The 506-nt window shown below is 51.8% G+C and overlaps 1 pseudogene; it reads left to right on the top strand.

The window, feature by feature from the left end:
* Window positions 1-3: 3 nt before the first annotated feature.
* LOC108524629 (olfactory receptor 52R1-like) lies at window positions 4-499 on the top strand (annotated as a pseudogene).
* Window positions 500-506: the final 7 nt, after the last annotated feature.

Here is a 506-nt window from a genome sequence, read left to right as displayed (position 1 = left end):
TCCTCCACCCAACCTAAGGTGTTGGCCATATTCTGGTTTCATGCTCATGAGATTGAGTACCATGCCTGCCTCATCCAGGTGTTCTTCATCCATGCCTTTCCTTTTATGGAGCCTGGGGTGCTCATGGCTATGGCCCTGGATCGCTATGTGGCCATCTGCTTCCCACTCTGACACTAGTCTCATGACCCCATCGGTCGTGATTGAACTGGGGACTGTCGTGATGCTGACAGGGCTGCTGTGGGTGAGCCCCTTCTGCTTCATGGTGTCTAGGATGCCCTTCAGCCAACACCAAGCCATTCCCCAGTCATACTGTGAGCACATGGCTGTGCTGAAGTTGGTGTATGCTGATACAAGCATAAATCGTGGGTATGGACTCTTTGTGGCCTTCTCTGTGGCTGGCTTTGACATGACTATCATAGGTATGTCATACATGATGATTTTGAGAGCCGTGCTTCAGTTGCCCTCAGGTGAAGCCCGCCTCAAAGCTTTTAGCACATGTGCCTCCC

The sequence above is a fragment of the Rhinopithecus bieti genome, unplaced genomic scaffold (genome assembly GCF_001698545.2).
Source record: "Rhinopithecus bieti isolate Rb0 unplaced genomic scaffold, ASM169854v2 repeat_10132, whole genome shotgun sequence".
NCBI lineage: Eukaryota > Metazoa > Chordata > Mammalia > Primates > Cercopithecidae > Rhinopithecus > Rhinopithecus bieti.
Note: the sequence above shows the minus strand (reverse complement) of the source record. Positions and strands in the feature narration are given on the sequence as shown.